Source organism: Helianthus annuus, chromosome 16 (assembly GCF_002127325.2).
Source record: "Helianthus annuus cultivar XRQ/B chromosome 16, HanXRQr2.0-SUNRISE, whole genome shotgun sequence".
Lineage (NCBI taxonomy): Eukaryota > Viridiplantae > Streptophyta > Magnoliopsida > Asterales > Asteraceae > Helianthus > Helianthus annuus.
In genome coordinates this window covers 117,985,699-118,012,210 of record NC_035448.2, presented here as the reverse complement: position 1 = coordinate 118,012,210, position 26,512 = coordinate 117,985,699, and the positions used below count along the sequence as shown (strand labels likewise).

Sequence of the window (26,512 nt, the reverse complement as noted above, 5' to 3'; positions counted from 1 at the left end):
TTTTCAACATATTCAATACAAACGGATTGTCACCCGATCGGACTACACTCCGATCGAGTGGCAAACTGCTGTGAACTTGTTCTCACTAAAGTATCCACCAATCGGGTTGTCGCCCGATCGAACAGCCGTCCGATCGACGGACCTGAAAGGTAGAGATACTTCAATGTTTTTAAAATACTACAACGAAAACTTCAAAGGTCAAGCCATCATACACAAGCACATCTTTCCCAAAGGAAGAAACAATCCACTCGAACGGCCATCCGACCGGACGACCGTCCGAACGGACTACCACTCGCACGACTGGCTGTCCGATTAGATTACCATCCGATCGAACTGCTGTCCGACTCACTTGTACTTTGCGTCGTTTTACGCGTCGTTTATCGCTTACGCTATCAATTTGCAATCTGGCTAATCTTAGACGTGCTCCCTTCAATCTAACCAAGTTGCGTTTGCTGAGCACCGACTGTGAGTATACTCGAACCCCTTTTTATCGCATTTTGGGTGTAACATACGTTCTTATTAAATCGAATTTATCAAAACGAATTATTCAATCGAACTATTTATCACTTGCGAATAACTGTTATGCATATTTATACATGATGCTAGTTACATATGTGTTAGGACTTATACTCGCGAGGTCCCGCCTTAACTAGTATCTATATACTATATATAAGCATTTCCCATGTACTGAATTGTAATTTTACCATATTTACAAGTTACGAAGCACCATGTACAAGGATGTTTAAGCTATTTCAACCAAACTTTTTAAGACACTATAGGGTTAATTTGGAGATTTCAGCCTTCCTATTCAATGCTTCCGTTTCTAATCTATTCAGCTCCTTCAATCAAGTTTCAATTCATGTTCAGTTTATGCATATAGAGAGACAATCTAGAATAAATCTCCAAAACTGGCGAGGAGAGGAAGGGATTTCACGGTGCCCTTTGTTTCTTTCTGGATCTGTAAGCGATACAAACCGTATCTCAGAATGATGAATTGATGAGGAAGCGAACGTATGAAGGGGAGTCCGGCTCCGATTCCGATTCCGATTCCACCAAGACCGATGTTGTCGCCGCCCTTGAAAACGACCTCAATATATTTGAAAAGGAATCCAAGGTACTGTCACCCACAATTTCCATCACTTACGATTGTTTGATTGTTTGTCAACCCTAACCCTAATTCTTACAGATTCCTGTAGACTTGGATTGGCATGTATATTCATCGCCAGATACTCAACACCAGCGGGGTGGTGTTCCGGTTAGTCGTACTTGACATGACAATGTGGCCATGGAAGATTTGGGGATTTAGGGTTCATGAAGAAAAAAGGTGAAATGATGCAGATGTAGATGAGACCTTGTTTGGATGAATTGAAAAGCTTTTTCTTCGAATGAACACTCCAAGGTTAGTGTTTATTCTTTGTTAATGTTTCGATTGTTACTATTTTAGGTCTTATTTGGTTTGAAATTTGGAATATCTTGAGTTTATAGTGCCTCGAGTGATTGAGGGAAACTTGTTATTTTAAATTGTCTAGATTACAGTTTAGGTTTTCATAACCAGCAGAAGTATATGGCTCATTTGAAATTTTGCAATTAAAATTTGCAGTATTTGTTAAATGGGTAATTATATATGGACATTAGATACTCGTTTTTCATTTGCATTTACCTTTTTTTGGTAAAAAAAATTGAGAATTAGTGATTTTGAACAAGTCGTGTTAATCCAAATGCCAAAAAACCATCATAATATCATGTTTTATTAAAGTCATTCTTTTGTGCAAAGTGTAGTATTGGTTTTTTTGGTTTTGAAAATCGATAGCTTTTTTCATGTTAATTAGTAGAGAGTGATAGTTATTGAATCTGCGTTGTTTTTCTTTTGCAAGGATGAAGCAGGGAGTTGGAAAACTAAGGCATAAGAGGGTTGCGAATTTGATCGGATCTTGCTGTGATGGGGATGAAAGGCTGCTTGTTGCAGAGTATATGCCTAATGATACTTTAGCCAAACATTTATTTCACTGTATGTCTTCATATCTATTACACTATTATATGTTTCCTCTTCCATTTTCAAAATATTCAGGCTCAAACTTCATTTCATTCTCCTATAGGCTTTTTGAGCTCTCTCTCAAAAATCTTGGCTATATAGACAAATATTTTAATATTTGGTTAGATCATCGTGCTCCAAAGTTGTTTTATATGTTGATTTAGTTTGTTATTGTACTAATATTGGTTCTGTGATCTTCATAAAGGAAAGAATATTTTGTATTTCACAGGGGAGATCAAACAATCGAATGGGCAATGCGTTTACGGGTTGCCTTATGTATTGCTGAAGCATTGGATTACTCCAGTACCAAAGGCCGTGTGACACCTGTGTCACCACGAACACCAAACAAATGCCAAACCTATGAAACATTGTGTTTCATACCTGGGATTTGTATAAATATGTGTATCCTTTGCACATATCAATTCTTGTTCAATTCCGAGCTTTAAATCGCTTTCTGGAAAGTTATATGCGCACTGGTGCGTAAACGTAATCAGTTTAGCGCGACAAACACTCTGGAATAGTGAAATAGGCTTAACATACCTTAAATGACCTTTACATAACTTAGAAATAAGTTTTGAAAGGTTTGGTATGGCAAAAACAAGTTTATTCGATCGCAGGGACTTTTTGCGTCAAACTACGAAACTATACCGATTCGTATGGTGTCGAACAGTCCGGAACTTGATCATAAGTTAAACATACCATATATAACCTAATCATAGCTTAGAAACAAGCTTTGAGTGGTTCGGTGTGCGAAAACATGCTTATATGATCTTTCAGGGACTAAAAGTGTCAAAAACGACGTAAGTTTGCATTTTCGCGCATATCTTACGTTCTGGACACATCTGGACATCCAAAATTTTTGTACACACTAAAATATTTTTATTTTAGTGATCGCCATGCAAAAATTCCATTCGTCGCTTAATTTGGTTCGTTTTCGCATCCGTTTGAGTTCCGTCGTAATTAACCAAACAACGCGATCGTACGACCAAACGAACCGACATCCGAGATATTTTTGAGCATGTTTTGAGTCCCCTATACTTTAACTTCATTTTAGAGCCTTGAAATGAGGTTAACGAGGTTTAAACGCATCGAAAAAGGCTTTAAACGCGTGCAGGGACCATTTCTGCCATTTTTGAAACTTTGCTGAATCAGACACACCGTAGCGTAGCGCGAGCCCTCCTGCCTATGCCGTCGCGCTACGCGAGTGCCACATCTGGGCAGAAAGTGTGTTTTCAGCAACAGTTTGTAAATTCAGGGGCCAATCTTGCAATTTCTTTGTGTGGTAACCAAGTTACCACCTCTCCAAGGCTTTGCACCTGCATCAAACAAATGTATGGCTAGGATTTCATGCTTAATGACCAAGCAAAACAAGTGTCATGATCTTGTGAATTCATGAACACTATAAATAGCCATCCAAGTTCACTTCATTCCTTGCTCATTCCTCTCTTATCTTCTCTACATCTGCTTTGGAGCTCTCTCAACTGAGTTAGGGACTTGTCTTCTTTGTAGAAAAGATAGCAAGGACTTAAGTGAGCCTTCTTTCATTCCTTTAATTGCTTTTTCCTTATGTTAGGGCAGAAAGTCAAACAGTTTGGCCAACAGTTTGACTTTCGGTTTTGACCATCAATTGGTCAAGTCAAAGTTCAATTGAACTTTGAAACGTGATTGTAATCACGATAGTTATAATCCTTCGTGATTATAACCGCTGATTACCACGTTAACTAGTTGTAGTGTCGAGTCAAAGTTTCGGTCAAAATGCGTTTTAGCACGCATTTTGCAACAGAACTACTTTAGGGTATCAAAACACTTTGTTTTGATACCAAATCAGTAGGTTAGACATGTTTTGACATGTCTAACACGACACTATTAGTTTGTGCTTGTTTAGGGTCGTGAGGTAAGCGGTCTAAACCACCGCTTAGCCTTTCGAACCCGACCCGTTTGGTCGATCTTTAGGATCCGACCAAGCTTAGTTAGTGATCATAGTTGTATAGGGAATAACCACTGAGGTTATACCTTATGATCACATAGGATTGGTTAGTCGTATGCTAGTTAGCTTGTATGCCCATAGGAAATGACCAAAATGCCCTTTTGAAGCTAAAATCCGTATTTTGATTATGTGAACATATTTTTGACATATAATCTGAATTAGTAACATGTTTAGGGATAATTGGGCATGTAAGACTTGACATAGCACATAGTTAACCATCCGAACCTAGTTTTACGCAAACGACGCATTATAGTGGCTTATACTACCATAATGTGAACACATGCAAACTGGAAGAGTGAATGCCTGTACCCTGAGTTTTCTGTCTAAGGCTAGAGTGTTCGTACAAATCCGCAGTATCGGACCAGTCACTCTTACCTGGGAACTCTTGGGGTGAGTGTTCACTTATAGGCGAGCATGTCTTCAGTGATACATTATGTTAACCCATTTACTTTGATTTGTCATGGTGTCATTTGTTTGCTTTAAGTAACGAACAAATGGTCACAATCCTTATGCCTTGTCGATATTCTTAACATCCAGTTTTGAATATCCAATGACATCTCACTCGTTTTTCCCTCATGTTTCTTTGCCCTTTTAGAATATGCCTCCTCGACGTGATCAAGCTCAGGATGCCGCCTTGGCAGCCTTAATCGCTCAGCAATTCGCTGCTGTACTCCCGAACCTTATCACCCAGATAAATCAGGCAAACAATAACAATGTTCAGTGCACCTTTAAGACATTCAACTCAGCTAAGCCACTCACATTTACTGGGTCTGAAGGGGCCACGGGGCTCCTACAGTGGTTTGAGAGTCTCGAAAGCACGTTTCGTCATGTGCAATGCCCAAACGAGCGAAAAGTTGAGTTCGCGTCAAGTGTGTTCCAGAAAAGAGCACTCACATGGTGGAATGGCGTAATGAGGGATCGAGGTGCCGATGTAGCAATGGCACAAACCTGGGAAGAGCTTCGGGCTCTAATGATGAAGGAATTCTGTCCTCGTCATGAGCTTAGGGCTTTGGAATGGGAATTTGATGATCTCAAACAAGACAGCGGTGAACATCGAGCCTACACTGATCGTTACGAGGAATTGAGTCTGTTGTGTCCTACCATGGTTACGCCCTTGGATAAGGCGATTGAAAGATACATCGATGGTCTTCCTGACCCAGTTCAGGATATTGTTACTGGTAGCAACCCTACTACCGTCAGACAAGCCATTGAATTATCTGCCACCCTGACTGAATCTCAAATTAGGAAGGGTAAGCTTTTCCGAAAAGGCGATCCAAGACCGTCTGACAAGACAACACAAGATAAACCAAAGGATAAACAGACCGAGTCCTCTAAGAAGTCGAAGAAGCGTAAGGCTTCACAAAACTTCGCAGTAGTTGCTCAGAATGATCAGGTTGCACCAAATCAGCCAGCACAGCCTCGTGCTAGGAAGAACTATATTGGTACTGCACCCTTGTGCAACAAATGCAACCGTCACCATGTGAATCAAACACCGTGTCTCAAGTGTACCCACTGTGGGCGATTGGGACATTTGGTCAATACATGTCGCCATGTTATCCAAAACCAAAATGTTGCAAATCCTGCTGTTGTTCGAGCACAGTTTCCTCCTGGATCGTGCTATAACTGTGGTGATCTTACTCACTACCGGAACAATTACCCAAGACTTGTTAATACAAATCCAGCACGCGGACGAGTATTTAACATAAACGAGGCAAACGCGAATGACAACGCAGCAGTGAACAATTAGTCTTTTGTATTTCCTTTGTTGTTATCTTTTGACATTTGAGATAATTCAGTTATTATAAATAAAATGGTTATTCCAATTTTATTTCTAAAACTGATACGATTGTGTGTGTGTTGACATACCCCTACAATATCAACACCAATGAACCATGTTCTTTCCAGAACAAACTACTCGTATGGTTCCTTCATTCTATGATCATTTGTGATCTCCCCAAAAATCCTAAGTACTAGTTTCTTTTAAGAAACAAAGTACAGGTGCAATCCTCAATCAGATACTTGAAGTACCATTTCAAATCTTTGATTTGATAAAGGTGCTATCGTAAGTCCTTAATTGGATTCTTTATTTATCCTAATACGAATGTTATAAAACGACATAAACAAATTCCAAATCCTTATAAGATCTTCCTATCTTCATAGTTAGATTCTTGAGGATATTTTAAAGTACTAATTGAAGTCCGTGATTGGATTTCTAGTGTACTTCAAATTCACAAACGAGCTAATAACTAAATTAACGAATACACAATTTGGTGATTTTATGTTTATGTGTAACTCCAAAGCTCGTTATCTAAGTCCTGGTGGAATCTTCCGTATTTTCATATGTTAGATTCTCAGAAGGATACTCAAAGTACTGTCTTAAATCCTTAAGGGGCTTCTATGCAAATAGTAAGAACCTTGGATTCCAAAGTGCTGATTCAAAACGATTATTTGGTTCCGAGTTATAAAGATCCCTTAAGTGGTCTATTTAAAGAGATCATACAACGGTCTAGTTAAGGAAGATCATGTGTTGATCTGGTTAAAAGGATCGTTCATTGATCTAGTTAAAAAGATCCTTTGGTGGTCTAGTCAAGTCATTTCATGGTTATTCGATTGATTTTACCCTACACATTATGAGATGAACTGTGCGGACTGTCGTAATTATGGATGCATACGTAATTATGGAATTCAGTGCACAGAAACCACAGCAAGTTTTGTCATGTGTTAAGACCTATAGTGATAAGAATAACGAGACGGGAACAATGTAAAAAGGGCATGGTGGATACGCCGCTGGTACTTCCTATATATAAGTGTTCCTTATTACATTGCGAAAGTAGCGTTATTTAAATTGCTAGAAGTCCTGGACCTTGACCAATGTCAATCTTATTTTGCATTCTCCGACTCTGATTTCGAGCACACACAAGTTTCCTATAATAGTCTTCATAGGAAACATCCTCCTATCCGTCGTTCGAAACCCCATGTGTTTGTTACTGCAACATTTTGGCAGTTAACAGATTCGTTAAGAATCCAAACGTGACCTAGAGTTCTACTCGGGAAACGAAGGATTCACTTGAAAGCGAAACGATCACAGTTGTCTTCACAAGTTTCCTCTAGAATTAAATTTCGGGACGAAATTTCCTAAAGTAGGGGAGACTGTGACACCTGTGTCACCACGAACACCAAACAAATGCCAAACCTATGAAACATTGTGTTTCATACCTGGGATTTGTATAAATATGTGTATCCTTTGCACATATCAATTCTTGTTCAATTCCGAGCTTTAAATCGCTTTCTGGAAAGTTATATGCGCACTGGTGCGTAAACGTAATCAGTTTAGTGCGACAAACACTCCGGAATAGTGAAATAGGCTTAACATACCTTAAATGACCTTTACATAACTTAGAAATAAGTTTTGAAAGGTTTGGTATGGCAAAAACAAGTTTATTCGATCGCAGGGACTATTTGCGTCAAACTACGAAACTATACCGATTCGTATGGTGTCGAACAGTCCGGAACTTGATCATAAGTTAAACATACCATATATAACCTAATCATAGCTTAGAAACAAGCTTTGAGTGGTTCGGTGTGCGAAAACATGCTTATATGATCTTTCAGGGACTAAAAGTGTCAAAAACGACGTAAGTTTGCATTTTCGCGCATATCTTACGTTCTGGACACATCTGGACATCCAAAATTTTTGTACACACTAAAATATTTTTATTTTAGTGATCGCCATGCAAAAATTCCATTCGTCGCTTAATTTGGTTCGTTTTCGCATCCGTTTGAGTTCCGTCGTAATTAACCGAACAACGCGATCGTACGACCAAACGAACCGACATCCGAGATATTTTTGAGCATGTTTTGAGTCCCCTATACTTTAACTTCATTTTAGAGCCTTGAAATGAGGTTAACGAGGTTTAAACGCATCGAAAAAGGCTTTAAACGCGTGCAGGGACCATTTCTGCCATTTTTGAAACTTTGCTGAATCAGACACACCGTAGCGTAGCGCGAGCCCTCCTGCCTATGCCGTCGCGCTACGCGAGTGCCACATCTGGGCAGAAAGTGTGTTTTCAGCAACAGTTTGTAAATTCAGGGGCCAATCTTGCAATTTCTTTGTGTGGTAACCAAGTTACCACCTCTCCAAGGCTTTGCACCTGCATCAAACAAATGTATGGCTAGGATTTCATGCTTAATGACCAAGCAAAACAAGTGTCATGATCTTGTGAATTCATGAACACTATAAATAGCCATCCAAGTTCACTTCATTCCTTGCTCATTCCTCTCTTATCTTCTCTACATCTGCTTTGGAGCTCTCTCAACTGAGTTAGGGACTTGTCTTCTTTGTAGAAAAGATAGCAAGGACTTAAGTGAGCCTTCTTTCATTCCTTTAATTGCTTTTTCCTTATGTTAGGGCAGAAAGTCAAACAGTTTGGCCAACAGTTTGACTTTCGGTTTTGACCATCAATTGGTCAAGTCAAAGTTCAATTGAACTTTGAAACGTGATTGTAATCACGATAGTTATAATCCTTCGTGATTATAACCGCTGATTACCACGTTAACTAGTTGTAGTGTCGAGTCAAAGTTTCGGTCAAAATGCGTTTTAGCACGCATTTTGCAACAGAACTACTTTAGGGTATCAAAACACTTTGTTTTGATACCAAATCAGTAGGTTAGACATGTTTTGACATGTCTAACACGACACTATTAGTTTGTGCTTGTTTAGGGTCGTGAGGTAAGCGGTCTAAACCACCGCTTAGCCTTTCGAACCCGACCCGTTTGGTCGATCTTTAGGATCCGACCAAGCTTAGTTAGTGATCATAGTTGTATAGGGAATAACCACTGAGGTTATACCTTATGATCACATAGGATTGGTTAGTCGTATGCTAGTTAGCTTGTATGCCCATAGGAAATGACCAAAATGCCCTTTTGAAGCTAAAATCCGTATTTTGATTATGTGAACATATTTTTGACATATAATCTGAATTAGTAACATGTTTAGGGATAATTGGGCATGTAAGACTTGACATAGCACATAGTTAACCATCCGAACCTAGTTTTACGCAAACGACGCATTATAGTGGCTTATACTACCATAATGGTTCGCTAACCTTCGCTGATAAGTTATGAATCCTGCACGAGCGATCACTTTATCTACGCTGACAAATCAAACACAAACAGGGTTAGGTTAAATTTGCCGGTAACCGTGATAGGAACACTGTGGTTCGCTAGCACGGTTCTCGAAGTCGCCTTCGATAATTTCACTTAAGGGACAAATGGTGCTATTTCGCTGATGATCAGCAAATTCGCTCGAACGATAGTTGGCGAATTTGTTGATTATGCGATAAAACACTTAGCGATTTGAATTATTTCGCTATATTCAACGCTGAGATCGCTATATTCAAAAGATAAGTTCGCTGTATTCAAATATTCTTCGCTGTCTTCAAGATAATTTCGCTGGACAGAGGGTTTAACACGAACTAAAACCCTCTAATCACTCAAAAACAGCCCAAAAACCATGTTTTGATGCACCAAAATGACCAAAATGACTCCCTAATCAAGTATTAACAACAACATATCGATTAAACACACCAAATCAATCCATTTTAAGCCCAAAAATTTGAAAAACCTTGAAACTTTGAAAAACCTTCAAAACAATGAAAAATCTCAACAAGAACACAACAACCAAGAGCACAAAGGCTCTGATACCAAATTGTAGATCCCAAAACGTATCCGGATCACAGTGGTTGGTTGTTTTAGTCCAAAACACCTATTGATTAAGTGTTTGAGCTATGAAGAGTCAAGAAAGATCAAGTATGAAGATGAAGCTAATGGATTGATGAATACAACTAGTGTTGTATTGAATCCAAACAGTAAGATATATCAATGAATAACCTTGGAAATCAGATCTAAGCACAATATGAATGTAAACAACACTTGATTCAACCAAGAGCCAAAAGCTTGAATAAGTTACAATGCTTGGGGTATTTATAGTAGACTCCTGACTTGCCAGCAAATTTATAAATTTGCTGGAATCTTAACTACACTAAGTCAGGATCACAACTTCTAGACAATTACAAAATAACCCCCTAAACATTCAAAATACATACAAACTACTATCAAACTAATCCAGCACAAGTACCAACGATCTCATAAGCTCTAACAATATCCCCCCTAGATCGTTGCGTGCTTGTCTTCTCATTCTTCCGTGGTAACCGCTGGATCCTCCGTAGCTTGCTTTTCAGGCTCGGTAGGATTTTCTTCAAGAACTATCGTTTCTGGTGGTTCAACAGACTCCGTTGGTGCTTTCGGAGTTTCCTGATTAATATTAGCTTCACTTGATGTTTGGTCCTCCTTTGTGGCCTCATATGTGGATGAGGCCGGAGGTGTTGGTGTTGCTTGAGAGGTGGTGGTGGTTGGATCTGCTGTTGAAGTAGAGCTTCCTTCCACTGTTTTCTCGTGTTTCTTTTTCTTTCTTGCTTCTCTCTTTTTCTGTTCTTTCTCTTTTCGTTTCTCCATTTTGTCTACCACGTCAAGCATATCTCTCTTTAATCTCCAGGCACGCTCCACTGCTCGTTGAAACAGTGCTGCCTCTTCAAGATTGGCATTGCCAGCTCCGACGTTAATACGACTTGCATTCAGCATGGTGAGATCTGAGAGCCCGAACTTAAACACGTCCATAGGATCCAGAATTCGAATATCAACATTATCGTTTGACCTGATTACAGCTTCACCGGTTTGACTATCATAAAACCATTTCTTGAAATCCTTGAGGGCTACAGGGATTTCTTCTGGAAGCTTGACTCTGGTGACAACTTTTGCAGGGTTGACCACCCACGTCACCTTTCCTTTGCCTGTTACTGGATCGAAGGTAGTTTTTGACACTCGGCGTCTTGGGCGCTGCGGGGCATGATTCGGAAAATCATTCTTTCGCAATTAGTCGTTCAAAATCCCTTCCGATACCTCTGTCACCATGGTTTAGCAGATTCAGACGCCCAAGCTCTCTCAGATCCCACCTTGGGAGAGTGAAGAGATCAAATCCTGTTTCAAAATACTGTATCACTCCACCACGTCTCTTTACTACAAACATGCCTCTGAGATTGTCATACATCCAACTGATGATTTTCTCAGTTTCCTCAGATTTTACAACTCTTATCACTTGATGAAGATCAGGAACCTTTTCTCGTTCCTTTCTAAACCATTCGGGGTGCTCTGGAGTAAATGTTTTGCCGTCTTCTTGCTCATATAGGACATCATCCTCGAGCCCCCATTCAATAAAGGTCGGTGGCATGACTTCTCGATCCACCTCCTCTTCTTCGCTTTCATTTCCCTCCAATGCTTTATCAACATATTCTAATCTCCTTTTCTTTACTTCAGCTTCCTTTTCTTTGCGAGCTGTTTCTTCCTGAATGAAAGCATCAAAGTCGAAGATTTCATCGAATGTAAACATCGGCTCGATTTTCATCTTTTCACATATCCCGCGCATCATCCTGTAGAGTTTCTCCAAGACCGCTTGCTGAAACCTGACAAACTTGGCTTGCTTGGCCATGTATGCCGTCATTTCCTTGTTCTTCTTTCTCTGATCTTTGAGTTTTTCTCTCAGGATGTTTGTATCATTAACTTGATTCTTTAATAAACAAATTTCTTTCGCCACAGAAGGCCCGGTGTCCTTAATCAGTCGGTCATACAAGTCTTGAAAGGGACGGAGCCTTTGTGGAACAACTGGAGGCTTTGAAATTCTTGTTGGTTTGACTGGGGATACCTTTGATGTGCCTTGACCTGCTTGTGCCTCATATGGATCAACAAGAATTTGGTCAACGAAATCATTGAGAGTTTGAGTTTCTTCAGGAACTACTTCGGGCATCTCAGATGAAGATATTTCTTTACGCTTCAGACTCTTTTCTCTTTTCTCTTTCTCCTGCATTGCATGAATGGCTTTCAGATCTTGAATATGTTTACGATGCTCTTCAGTTTCTGCCGCCCTGATTGCTGAACTCATGAGACGCTCAGAACCTTCCGTTGTCTTTTTCTTCTTTGGAGGTTCTCCTTCAGCAGGTTGCTTGTCTTTTCTTTTTCCTTTGCTTCTTTCTTCTTTGGCAGCTGCTTCGGCCTGAGCCTGTGCAGCTTTCTGTTGTTTAGCTTTGACACCTTCTTTGTATTTCTGATATGCAGCTTTAACGATTGGTAGTCTTTCAGCTCTATACATCCAATCGTGCAGCAAAACCCATTCGTTGGTTTTGATTTCTGTATACTGTCTGCTTGTAGGCACGTGAAACTTGTAGGTGTTTCCGTCATTCGGGAGGTCCTTGTGTTGATCATTAATGAGCATTTGAATAAATCTCCGGTACATCGCCCAAGTTGCTCCATTTGCATTCTCTCGCATATAATTGAATATGAGGCCGGAGAGATTGAATTTCTGATTGATACACAAGCTTAGCATGGCTGCAGACCATTCTAGATTCAGCCCGTCAAATCCGCCTTTTCGATGAGCTAGGCTCATTGAGATCACGTGAACAATAAACCTCCAATCCCGGGTGAGACCGCCCCTCTTGATTTCTTTCTTGTTTCTGAAATCCCCAGCGTATCCCATTCCTCTAAAACCGTCAAGAATATCATCTTGACTAAGACTTTGCGGTTCATCACTGTTGTCTTTAAGCTTCAGAACTTGACGTATCCTTTCCTCTGTCACTTCCACTCTTTTGTTGCGCACGGTTGAAGAGATTCCCGGTTTGTTGTTTATAGACTCCAGCTTCACGTTCTCCCAGAATTCTTGAATGTGAAGGGGATAGACAGGAACGTATGTCTCCACCGCGTAACCGATTCTGCTATCACGTACCCATCTGGATACATCTTCGAAGTCAGTCGGCACTAGATCAAGATTTATGCTCTGATTATGCTTGAGGGTTTTATCCCATTCCAGTACTTTCACCATGCTGCACAGAAAACGAGGCAAGTTAGAATGTGTGGTTACTAGATAAACTATGTACAAAATGGAATTTACAACGGTAAAATAAAAAAAATAAAAAAAATTTGAATATATGACAAGTTCGCTGCCAGATCAGATAGCATCATCGCTGATGATGATCATTGACACTGATTACCGGATAATCATTATAAATTCGCTAGCGAATATAGCGAAGACATGGTCTTGACTCGGAACAGACTTGTCAGCGGAGATCACAACCTATATCGCCATCCGAGCGAATTAGATCATGTGACTCGGTGCTCGAACTCGCGTTCGAGACTTGTGGTCTTCGCTGATATTGCTCGACATGAGTTGCCGAGATCAGGTATTGGATTGGTCAGCGATGAACGAGCACCGCTGACTTCGCCAACACAACTGACCCCGATAACTTCTCGATAACTTCGCTATGTTCGCTGGAAGGCAGACAGGATTTGAAGGCTATCGTCGCTAGCGAACATGGCGAAGACAACGTTTCCTTTCCGATAATGGTCTACCAGCGAAGGTGTCGATCTAAATCGCTAACCAAGCGAATTAGATCGTTCGCTTGGTCGCTCGAACTCGCGTTCGAGACTTTTGGTTGTCCCTTTCCTAATTTCGCTGACTACGCCGTCATCATATTATCTTCGCTGCATTCAAATATTTCTTATAAAACCCTCTTAAAAACCCTTAAACTATTTATGTTCAAACTATCCCCTTATCAGTTAGTCTAAATTAAACATTTTGACATCGAATGGAATCGGAATATATATTGATGAGAATCTGAACATGATCATCATATATATATCTAACCAAACAATCATCCCAAACAAGCAATTTTCAATGAACAACCCAAACCTCAATCAAAAACCCTTAAATACTACAACTGTGATGAACAATATAAACACGAGAACTGAGATCATTGAACGATACACAATACATGAAAGCTTACCTTTAGATCTTGATTAAAAATGAACCTTGTGTTGATGATTTTGATGACCAAATGCAAATCGGAAATAAGGAGGGTAACAGGACCGGCGATGAAATGAAGTAAAAGTGAGATTTGAAAATTTTGACAGTTGTAAAAACGGTATATATGTGTACGGTTAAAAGTAACCAGCGAACTTGTAAGTTCGCTGGTATCTTAAATTCGCCGCCCTTATTATGTTTTCAAATCAATTCCGATTTTGCGTGTTGATTTCAAACTTTCTCGAAAAACGTGCCCGACTTTGTTGAAAACCTTGTTTATTTTGGAATATTCACAGTAATGCTAAAATTTGGGCCATTTTGACTCCGAACTTCAAATTTCTTGCTTTGCGAGGATTCATTTAACTCAGAATTTCCTGAAATGTCTGACACTTACCGAACTTACCTGCAGAGGATCATACTGCCAACACTCGCCACATTCTTTATATATTATTATTATTATATTACTAACCAGGGCACAAGAAAAACTGTCAGTATGTTTGTCCGCTTAAATCCATGCATCCTTCTTTCAACATACCTTCGGAGAGCGTGTTTTATCATGTTTTCGGTAATATTGACAAGTCTTCGATGGCCCCCACACAAGCTATTGAAAATAGAATCATTACGCCCTCGTGAGTCCCACATCATGACATACCCCCGCGATCAAGGTATGCACAAAGATTCCTCATAACGGGTGAGTATATTGGATTCATTCTCTTCAACGATAGAACGGAGATCAGGTCTGTACTTTCGTACAACAGAGATTCCAGGAACTATCGAGGGTTAAGATAGATAGTTCGGCCAACAGGTCAGTACTACCGTACAGCAGAGTTGCCTACTGATCTATCAGAGAATTTGGCCAAAGATGGCACTTATTATGGATTTTGGCCAATAATGGCGCTTATTATACAGGGTTTGGCCTTTTTTTTTAGGCACTTATTAATAAGAGAATATCATAGCGTCTAGGTCAGTACCACCGTACAGCAGAAGAGCACCTATGATATCCTCCGAACGAAATACCAATATAAAGACCCGAAATCTCAGACTTTGGCAATCCGTCAACGCAAGATTCAAGACCATTAAGCCATATGCCGCAACGTGTTACCCACTGAAATACGTAATGCCTGAGAAAAGCCAGAATTCTTGTGTAGACATTATGTTTGGCTCCCTAACAGCAGTTTACTCGTCGGTGTTGCTGAATCTACCGACACGTCGTTGCTTGGTACCCTGATTTTATATTGTATTCTGTTCAAAGAAAAGATAAAGTGTTAGCATTTTTCTATCACTTCCTCTACCGGGAGTCTGACATAAGCATTTGTTTAGGAATTTTCTGAATATCCCCCCTAAAATTTTTATTTTCGTGAGTCCATTTGCCCGAAAATAAAATTTTAACCAGAAAATCTTTTTGGTGGGCGACGTCTTTCAATACTAGTTTTATTTTCAACCAGCAAAAACCAGCAAAAACTTTATTATATTTCTTTTAATTAAAAGTTTTTTTTTTATCAACACAAGATTCATTTCCAGTCAAGGAAATTAACCATTTCTAACCAGGTTACCAACTGGTTAAAACGAGTTTTGTCAAACGCTTTCGTGAAGATGTCGGCTCGTTGCTGTGTGGTATCCACCGGCACCACTTGAATGTATCCCTTTTCATAAGCATCTCGAATTGCGTGAATGCGAATTTCGATGTGCTTGGTTCTTGAGTGGTGCACGGGATTCTTCACAATTCCCAGACACGATTCATTGTCGATGAATATCGGAGTCTTCATGATGTTGATTCCGTAATCCAGCAACTGATTTTGTATCCAAAGGACTTGTGAACAGCAACTGTATGCCGCAGTGTATTCCGCTTGAGCTGTTGACGTGGATACTGTTGTTTGCTTCTTGCTTTGCCATGAAATCAACCGGTTTCCCAGAAATTGACATCCTCCTGATACGGACCTGCGATCTACTTTGCAACCTGCATGATCACTGTCAGAATATGCAATCAAATCAAAATTACTATCTTTAGGATACCAAAGCCCTAGTTTTGGAGTTCCTTTGAGATAGCGGAAGATGCGCTTTACTGCAATTTCATGGGATTCCTTGGGATTTGTTTGGAACCGAGCACAAAGACAAACTGCCCACATGATGTCAGGTCTGCTGGCTGTCAAGTACATCAAAGAACCGATCATTGAGCGATAGAAGGATTTGTTCACTGGCTTTCCCTGAGGATCTAGAGTGAGTTCTGTTTGCGAGGCGAATGGAGTGCTTGCAACTTTGCAGTCATTCATGTTGTACTTCGAGAGAATGTCCCGAATGTATTTAGCCTGATGAATCAGAATTCCGTCCTCCTTTTGCTTCACTTCTAATCCCAAGAAGAAATTCAGCTCTCCCATCATGCTCATCTCGAATTTTGCTTTCATGATTGTTTCGAACTCTCTGCACAAGGCCTCATTGGTTGACCCGAAGATAATATCATCCACGTAGATCTGGACTAACATAACATCTTCCCCTATTTTCTTGGTGAAGAGAGTCATGTCAATCGTTCCTCTGGTATAACCACATTCCAGCAAGTATGTAGACAGAGTCTCGTACCATGCGCGTGGAGCTTGATGAAGGCCATAAAGTGCTTTATCCAATTTAAAATAACGGCCTGGAAAGTGAGGATCCTCGAACCCTGGAGGCTGACATACGTAAACTTCCTCCTTGACTTTTCCGTACAGAAACGCACTTTTGACATCCATTTGAAAGACCTTGAAGTTTCTATAAGAGGCGTACGCCAGGAATATTCTGATTGCCTCCAAACGTGCGACTGGAGCAAAGACCTCTTCGTAGTCAATCCCTTCTTCTTGTCGAAAACCCTGCACCACCAATCGAGCCTTGTTCTTGATAACCACCCCACGATCATCCATCTTGTTTCGAAAGACCCATTTAGTACCGATAGGAAACTTTCCTTCAGGTAGATCTACAAGTTCCCATACTTTGAGCTTCCTGAATTGAGATAATTCTTCTTGCATTGCCTGAACCCAGCTGGAGTCTTGAATAGCGTCTTCGATATCGCGTGGAACTGATTGTGATAGAAAAGCTGCGAAGAGACCTTTGTTGATGCTTGCTGACTGCCCGCGAGTACGTACTCCTTCTTCTACTGCGCCGATGACATTTTCAAGAGGATGATTTCTATTTGTCTTGTATCCTGCATTTGTCAGAGATTCAATTTGCTGCGGAAGGTTGGTGAAGTGTTCGTCGACATAAATTATTGGTGGATCATCTTCTTGAGTTGGTTCATTCACATTCGCCTGTGAAGAAGAAGCACCATTGTCTTGGGTGTTCTCAGGCGAAGTGTCACCATTTGTTTCATTTACAGCCAGAATCGGATCAGCAGATGATGGAGATAATCGGGTGGTAAAAGGAGTCAAACCGATGTCAGACGAGTCAAACAAATGTTCAACTTGAGTGTCTTCGACTGGCTCAGGGTCTAACGCAATCTCCGGAATTTCAAAGTTATTGAAGATCACACTCACATCATAGAACCAGTCAGGAGTGCTGCCAGTGTTGGTGTAATTTCCTTCTTGAAAGTCCACGTAGTACGATTCAATCACCATCTTTGTTCGTTTGTTGTAAACACGGTAAGCCTTTTGTGTGGATGAATACCCCATAAAGTAGCAGATATCACCCACTGCTTCAAACTTGACGAGATTTTCTTGAGTGTTCAACAGAGTGCACGAACATCCGAATGGCCTGAAGAAATCTATAAGTGGCTTTCTTTTGAAGAGAAGCTCGTATGCTGTCTTTCCATGAGGTTTCACGATGAGCACCCTGTTCAGAACGTAGCATGCCGTATTAACTGCTTCAGCCCAGAAGATAATTGGAAGCTTGGAGTCCACCAGCATGGTTCTTGCAGCTTCAATCAGCGTTCTATTTTTACGTTCAGCAACTCCATTTTGTTGGGGAGTTCTGGCTGCACTGTATTGAAGATGAATTCCTTTTTCTGCACAGAATGATATGAAAGTCTGATTTTTGAATTCAGACCCGTTGTCGCTTCTTATAGACTTCACTTTCAGCTTGATCACGTTCTCTATCAGGGGAATGAATGATTTTAACACTTCAGCAGTCTCGCTTTTTGCTTCAAGAAAATATACCCACGAGAATCGAGAGTAATCATCTGTTACAACCAAACAATAAGAGCTTTTAGCAAGACTTTTAACACTGATAGGACCGAAAAGATCCATGTGCAACAATTGAAGTGGTGCAGAAATCGTGTTCACTGCTTTGGACTTGTGTGGTTTCTTATGCTGCTTTCCCTGGGCGCATGCAATACATTTTTCAGAAAATGGAAATTCTTTGATTGGAAGACCTCTAACTAAGTTCATTTTAGATAGTTTATTCATATTTTTGAAGTTAACATGCCCCAGTCGTCTATGCCAAAGCAGTGACTCCGATTCTGACGCTTTAGAAATTAAGCATGTCAAGTTGTCATTTGTCTTGGCGTTTTTCATGTTGAGCACATATGTGTTGTTCTGTCTTGGAGCAGTGAGCATGATCATTTCTGCAGGAACAACATAACCGGGCTTCAGGAACAAGCATTCCATGTCATTGAACAGCACCGAGATCCCTTTATCACACACTTGAGAAACGCTCATGAGATTATAGCACAGCTCAGGAACATAGTTGACATTTTCCAGCGTGAGGGCTTCGGACACTACATCTCCTACTCCAACAATCTTTCCTCCCTTTTCATCGCCAGCAAAAGACACGAAGTCACCATCAATAAAACGGAAGTTTTTCAGTAGTTCCTTCAATCCAGTCATGTGTCTTGAACATCCGCTGTCTACGTGCCAGATGTATTCCATGAGCATTCGCAGCCATTTCTGGAGTTTATTCAAGTCCTTGTCAGCCTTTTCTTTTGATGAATCTGCTTTCATGGCTGTAGCTTGAACTTTATCCTTCCCTTTCTCAGATGTCTCTTTAGCAGCATCCTTTTCAGCTTGATCACCAGGCTTCACTGAAGAAAGAATACTTTTCAATCCCTTGTCAGCATCATTGTCTCCAGTTGGGATTCTTGTTGTCTGCTTCTCAAACTGCCTAGCGGATGACTCACCTGTGATCTTGGCCATCAGGGCTTTGTTGACTTGCTCCTTTGCCTCAGTGATCTCTTCACTCCAATCATAGTCTTCAACAACTAAAGCCTTTGGCGTGCTGGGAGATGCATTGTTTTTGTTCTCTTCAACAGTGATTTGTTTAACAGCAGGAGTAGTTTCACTGTTTCCTTCTTTCAACAACGGATAGTCGCGCTTGAAGTGTCCTAGATTCTTGCAGTTGTAGCACCTCAGCTTAGATTTGTCAAAACCAGCTTTTCCAAGACCCAATCTCTTGCCTGTCTTGTCTTGAAATTTCTTTAACCTCAGAGTGATCATGGCCATTTGCCATTTCAGATCCATTTCTTCCATATCATCTGGATCAACCTGATACATGTCTTCAGCAGTAAACATCTCCTTCTTCAGTTCCCCAGACATTAGGGCTTCGTAGCTGCTCAGAAATGTGTTGAAGAGTGCCACATTTTCAGTGGATACTTTCAACGCTTGAGTATCAACAGTGATAGTCTTCTCAACAAGTTGTGGAGCTTTAGATGCGCTTGCGGAAGCGTTTGCGTAGATTAAGTCAGAAGCTTGTGGAGTGATGCCCCCTGAAGCGAGGAATGCCACATTCTTCAATCCAGCTGAAGGTTGAGTTGCCTTAGGTTGATATCCAGCAGTGTTCATCTCTCTCTTGTTAACATCCATTTCAAAGGCTCTTAGGGTGTTGATCAGATCTGACAGAGTGACAGGATTAGGATTGTTGAGGAAATCCTTCTTGATCATCATACATTGCAGGCTCCATTCCTTGGGGAGCGAATCAAGCAGCTTCTTTATTGCAGCGCGATTGGTAACAGGATTTCCTGCCTTCTTCATTTTGGTCATCATGTTTAGGAAGCGGCTAATGTGATCAGACAAGCTTTCTCCACGGACTCCGCAAAACATGTCGTATTGCTTCTGCACCATATCTCTCTTGCTTTCGATCAGTTCTTCATTTCCCTCACAGTACTCGATCAATGCATTCCAGAGTGCATTTGCAGTTCGGTGTTCTTCAAACATGTTGCAATCGTTTGTTGATAAAGCCATGGTTAGAGCAGCGTGTGCACGACGATCACGTTGAATGAGGGCCTTGTCTTCGTCAGTGAAGGTAGTAGCATCGTTGTTAGTAACTACCGCATCTCCTCTAACTACCGTTGGAACGTGAGGTCCGGCGGTAACAGAGAGCCACAGATTGTAATCCGTGTACTCGAAGAACGATTGAATGCGAGTTTTCCAAGTGCTAAAGTCTTCCGCTCCTTTCAACTTTGGTGGGCGGGTTGTGGTTCCAGTTTCAAGTTCCGCTTGAGCGATTGGACTTAGTTGATTTAGCGACATTTTTCTTTGTTTTTGAGAAACGTGAGCTGAACAGAGTTAAATTCGCCGACAGAAACTTAAATTCGCCAGTGAGCTATAACGACTGATGATCTTCGCTGACTGGTTCGCTAACCTTCGCTGATAAGTTATGAATCCTGCACGAGCGATCACTTTATCTACGCTGACAAATCAAACACAAACAGGGTTAGGTTAAATTTGCCGGTAACCGTGATAGGAACACTTTGGTTCGCTAGCACGGTTCTCGAAGTCGCCTTCGATAATTTCGCTTAAGGGACAAATGGTGCTATTTCGCTGATGATCAGCAAATTCGCTCGAACGATAGTCGGCGAATTTGTTGATTATGCGATAAAACACTTAGCGATTTGAATTATTTCGCTATATTCAACGCTGAGATCGCTATATTCAAAAGATAAGTTCGCTGTATTCAAATATTCTTCGCTGTCTTCAAGATAATTTCGCTGGACAGAGGGTTTAACACGAACTAAAACCATCTAATCACTCAAAAACAGCCCAAAAACCATGTTTTGATGCACCAAAATGACCAAAATGACTCCCTAATCAAGTATTAACAACAACATATCGATTAAACACACCAAATCAATCCATTTTAAGCCCAAAAATTTGAAAAACCTTGAAACTTTGAAAAACCTTCAAAACAATGAAAAATCTCAACAAGAACACAACAACCAAGAGCACAAAGGCTCTGATACCAAATTGTAGATCCCAAAACGTATCCGGATCACAGTGGTTGGTTGTTTTAGTCCAAAACACCTATTGATTAAGTGTTTGAGCTATGAAGAGTCAAGAAAGATCAAGTATGAAGATGAAGCTAATGGATTGATGAATACAACTAGTGTTGTATTGAATCCAAACAGTAAGATATAGCAATGAATAACCTTGGAAGTCAGATCTAAGCACAATATGAATGTAAACAACACTTGATTCAACCAAGAGCCAAAAGCTTGAATAAGTTACAATGCTTGGGGTATTTATAGTAGACTCCTGACTTGCCAGCAAATTTATAAATTTGCTGGAATCTTAACTACACTAAGTCAGGATCACAACTTCTAGACAATTACAAAATAACCCCCTAAACATTCAAAATACATACAAACTACTATCAAACTAATCCAGCACAAGTACCAACGATCTCATAAGCTCTAACACCATCCGAACCTAGTTTTACGCAAACGACGCATTATAGTGGCTTATACTACCATAATGGGTCGAAACGGGTCAAAAGCACTTAGGTAGGCCTTTCAATCAGAATGTTGGGACTATTAAATCATACCATATGAGTTCAAATACTCATTTGATTTATAGAACCTCATTCTATCCTATCTTCCGATTTAGGATCCGATTGTTTAATATAGTGATCCATACTAGGTGCCACTTGATTCCTTGATTTCCCGAGCTTTGTTAGGACACTTAATCAAGGATACTTGCAATCTCAAGTGAGTACATAGTCCCCTCTTTTACTGTTTTCAAATGTTTTGGGGTGAAACATATATGCCTATCTGTTATTTTCCTGAATTTAAACTACATGATTATACATGTTTAGTACACATTCTTTTGACAAATTAAACGATTTCCTATGGTTTAAACACTGATTTTTTTCCAAAACTTAATAAACAAATTGTTGGATTGTACCATTTTTATACATTCACCCAGCCGATTGGTAGTATGATATAGCGCTATAGGACTAGACACCCCATTCCTGTTGTATGGAATGTCAGAAACCAAATTTAAACCAAATAGAAATTGCCTTCGTGGTATTTCTATAGTCTCCAAAGTGTAGTTTGATACACTAAGGCTTTGTTGAATACCAAATCACACTCTCTTTGTATATGTTGATATACTACAAAAGTACAGTTTGATGTGCTCTCAAATGTGATCTACCAAAGTATATTTTGATATACTAAGTACAAAATCCAACATATGTTTTAACATACTTTGTTATTTTAAACTAAAGTATATTTTGATATACTACCCAAAGCATAGTTTGATATGCTACTGTTTTCCAAAGTATAGTTTGATATACTACCAACTTTGTTATTTTAAACTAAAGTATATTTTGATATACTATCTAAAGCATAGTTGATATGCTACTTTTAACCAAAGCATAGTTGATATGCTATTTACAAACCAAAGTATAATTTGATATACTACCAATACTTTTATTCTTAAACCAAAGTATATTTGAGATATACTACCGAAACTATTATTTTAATTACTAAAGTATATTTTGATATACTATCCATTTAACTATTTCAAAACTAAAGTATACTATGATATACTATTTGTACAAACTTTTCAAAACCAAAGTATATTTTTGTCTATACTATAAACCCGTTTTCCAAAACGACACATTTTCAGAAACAAAACTTTTACATTAGATTCATGGCTATTTTGAAAAACATAAAACCTTTTCTCATATTATCTAAAGCCATGAATCTAATACACAAAATCCTATGTTACTCACAGGCATTTTTATGCTGACGTACCATATTTTCATATATGTTTCAGGTACTGCTATGTGATGATTGTTGATGCACGCTACATATAGGATGGACTTGTGCCTTAGCGACTTAAAACTGAGAAACAATTATTTTTTTTATTTTAAATTGTACCAAAACATTGAATTCAATAATTCAATAAAACAAAACTATTTAATCCATGGTTGTGAAACAATGATTCTGTTACAACACTCCCCGACGTTTCCGCCACGTTTTGTTGTTTTACGTGGTCGGGGTGTGACAGGCCGTCCATTGTATCATGATTTGAATGCATATAGAGTTCTCTTTGATGAGGTGCTATAGTTTTTCCAGTTCATATATTAACAATGTGTTCGGTAGTAAAATATATTATCTTTAACTCTTTAAGTACTTAACATGGATACCCTTTTGGAGATGAAAAAATAATTCTTTGTTTCTTTGGGAATTTAATTGATAATTTGTTGGAATATATGGCAGAATGGCGATCCACGTCTTTCATGTTTTGGTTTGATGAAAAATAGTAGGGATGGAAAAAGTTACAGCACAAATCTTGCATACACTCCTCCTGAGTATCTAAAAAACGGTACATGGTTTCAAACTTCCAATTTTTTTTTTACATGTGTACATATTCATAAAGTTGTTATTTGATTAATAATATCAAATAGACTAAGATAAGTAGTTAGTAAATAGGGTATAAACGTTAGGGACAGTTTGGTAATTTTACTTTTTTCAATTCATAAAGTTGTTATTTGATTAATAATATCAAATATAATCTCCAAAATTATTATTAAACCAATTATCTATTTTTTTATTAAATATAGCGGTTTACTTGACTGTAAACACTTGGATGACTTTTCAACCATATGACAGGTTTCTTTCTAGCAAAAGCTGTTAAAGTTTGTTAGTAAAATATTATCCAATGTGACATTTTGACATAAATGAGTTGAAATCGCCACCTGTTTTGATGAATTTGTCTGAATAACTGTTAAGTGGTGTCATATTATACGCATTGTTGCCTGATAATTATGTTTTATTTTTTTCTAATAGGGAGAGTTACGCCCGAAAGTGTTAGTTTTAGCTTCGGAACTGTTCTCTTGGATCTTCTGAGTGGAAAAAAATATTCCCCCGAGTCACGTAGGCAACTCTAATTGTGTCAATTGACTTTTAATAGTTAATTATTTTGACATTTGATGTTTGTTATAGGCGCTTGAAATGCTTCGGGGCAAAAACATTCTTTTGTTGATGGATTCACATCTGGAGGGGAACTTTTCAACCGAAGAAGCAACCATTGTTTTGATCTCGCTTCGCGTTTCTTGCAGTATGAACCGAGGGAACGACCCAATACCAAATATCTTGTTGCCACACTTGCTCCGTTGCAGAACAAACCAGATGCCAGTCCCTACTTTTCTTCTCGTGAGGGACCGACCATTTATGACGAGCACAATCATTGGGGCAACGTCTTTGGAACAACTAAAGGAGGATATGGATGCTTTCTTGACAACCGAGAGACCATTATCACCGGATGTGATGGCGGATATTGAAACCATCTTCAAGAGATACAAAGACCCAACCATTCTTTAGACACTGAGGTCCTTTTTCAGTTTTTTTTGTCACCTTGTTTGATTAATTATTTGAGTTTCTGTTGTACAATATGTTCATAAATCTTTTATGGTGTTATAACCTTAAAGGTGTATTAATATATAACCTTTTTATATGTATATTATTTTTGAGTACCTTGTCGCGAAGTGCAGGTACTTCTATATAAATATACAACTCCGATATGATTTTTTTCATCGTTTTAACTAAGGTTTAAGGTTTGAGTTATGTTTTCGCCCCATACTGTCGACTCCGCTGCAATGCGCGGGTTCACCACTAGTAGTACTATAGCACCCGACGGGGTCTAGTTAGGATGAATAGCAATCGCAATCGCAGCTCGAGTGACTTAGCTGGTAGTATCAGTCTTATATGCATATATGTTAAGGTATCCCGTTTATGTATTTAGTAATTCGCAGCACTTTTAACTGTTTTATGCTACTCTATCAAAACTTGTATACTCGCCAATACTTTTGTATTAACGATGTTTTAACGTATGTTGCAGGTTTAGTCGCAGTCTACATCAAATCAAGCTAGGAAGTCTTGAAACTCACCTAAATTCTATGTTGTCGGATTTGTATTGTTTGAGAGGACAAGAAATCTGTGATAACTTATGTGAATGTATTGTTTATTAGTATGGGATAATGAACGCATTAAATACTGTCGCAATATAGTTGTTATGGACTCTCTTGAGCAATCTGATTCGCCCAGTGCCGCGCTCCGATGATTCCGCCATCGGTTGGGGTGTGACAGATTGGTATCAGAGCCATAACTATAGGGAATTAGGCAAGAGTTGACCTAGTCCGGGTCAATGTCTTAGAAACGACCTAGTCTATAGTCTAAGTACCAACGGGCCTACTCGTACGAACCCAGTAGGGTTTGTATGGGCCTACTTGATGCTCTCGATCGAAATTGCTAAAAACTACAGCTTTGTGTGAACACCGCGTACTACAGCTTCACACGAAGAAGCCTTTCCTAAGGCTGAAATACTACTTAGCCTTTCCTAAGGCTGACACAATGCACACGTTTTCGAAAATACTCGCATAACGAAACCGAGTGATCCAGCCGAGACAAGGTGTGAAAACCAAGAACTCTTGATGGGATCGCTCACTCAGCGCATTTTTCTAGCACGAGAACCTTTCATCGAGTTAGGAGTGACATCCACATCTCGGCGAAAGTCTCCATTTCGAAATCTAGTGGAACTCACGAATTTGTTCGAAGAGCATAACCACAATTAGGAGCGAAGTTATTAAGTTAGGGGTGAATCCCGTATCTTAACAAACCGTTCCACTCTCTATAAAACGGGTTTCAAAAGCTCTCACCAAGGACTCGTCTATAACGATAACTCGGGCCACGCGATGACTAGGAAGACGAATGCCATGAGCTACATCCCAGTGGAAGCATGAGTCTTCTAGGGCAACGCACGTGCGCGAACTTGTTGGGTATAGTTAGGTTACCTTGGGTAGTCGACGCCTAAACACCCGAGGCACTCTATCTATTTTTTTCTAGCATACGACTCGCCGGTTTTACTCTTTAATGAACTTAACTACGCTTTACGTGCTTATTTTACACCTTATCGATTTCTCGATTTATCACTTTTCGCTCCTTGTTTTACAAAACACACAACTCGCACAACCATCGCAATCTAAAACGAAAAATGAATGTTCGCAACAAAACTAATGTCTAATTGCTCGCCCTCGCTTTCTCCTTTCAACGCGTCCTCGCGCATTCTATACTGACATGTATATGTACGAGAATAAGCTACAACTAATTATATATAAGCAAATCAATTTTGTGGGAACTTAGGAATCTCATGTCTCCTATGTGGCTCCTATGTGAAATCTATTATGTTACTCGCTACAAGTTTTGATCGCGCTCAATCGCATCGCAAAACTCAAAACCATTATGATCGAATCTCATTCCAAATCTCTCTCTGTCTAGATGCCTTCCAACAACTCTACCTCGAGAAGAACAGCTAGGAGGAGAGCCAGACAAAGTGCCAAGAAGAGGATTGCCTCGCTTGTGATCAAGGAAGTGGCCAAGGTCATTCCTCAAATTGTTGCCCAAGTGCGCTCT

The 26,512-nt window shown here is 39.6% G+C and overlaps 1 pseudogene; it reads left to right on the top strand.

Moving 5' to 3' along the window:
• The first annotated feature begins 997 nt into the window (after positions 1-997).
• LOC110917422 lies at positions 998-24,566 on the top strand (annotated as a pseudogene).
• The last annotated feature ends 1,946 nt before the right edge of the window (positions 24,567-26,512 follow it).